Source organism: Eptesicus fuscus, chromosome 23 (genome assembly GCF_027574615.1).
Source record: "Eptesicus fuscus isolate TK198812 chromosome 23, DD_ASM_mEF_20220401, whole genome shotgun sequence".
Lineage (NCBI taxonomy): Eukaryota > Metazoa > Chordata > Mammalia > Chiroptera > Vespertilionidae > Eptesicus > Eptesicus fuscus.
Genome location: NC_072495.1, coordinates 14,705,805 through 14,706,454, shown reverse-complemented (window position 1 = coordinate 14,706,454; position 650 = coordinate 14,705,805).

Genomic DNA, 650 nt, shown 5'->3' with positions numbered 1-650 from the left:
TCTCTCAGTAAACTTTGCCCTTCCCCTATCTGATGGCAACATTATCTTACATTTTCTCAAACCCCTGACCCCACTCTTTCCTCTAAGCCAATAGATCTTCCTGTGGAACCACTATCCCGTGTCAGTGCTTCCAGTAACAGGAAACCCATCTCTGCTTTCTGGTTGGCTTCCACTGTCTTTACCACCTGATATCTCCTGGCAATCTTTACTTGCTCTTAAGTTTTAAAGTCAGAGTTCTAAAATTTCTGGCAAAGGGAACAAAGTATTTTTCTGGTAGAGCTTCTGAAGGAAGATCAGGAAAAAGTGACTGGACAGAAATTGGGACAAGAAATCACAGGAGATTTTACAAATATTTGGGAGGACAGTAGAAGAGGTATCTGGTGAGGACTGGGAAGGGTTTGTATTAAGCAGGGGCTTGAAAAAAATCAATGTGAAATTAGAAAATTATATCTTCTGTGAAAGCAATAATCAATGTACCAAGTATGAGAGGCTTAGTGTCTGCCACTATTTTGGGAAACTATTCCAATCACACCTACTTGTGTCCACATACACTTTGATTGCCATGTTTCTAATCATCTTATCTTGCTCTTATGGCCAAAGCCAAGTATACCAGGATGGGCACTTGGCAGAGTATTGGCCAATTACTCTGA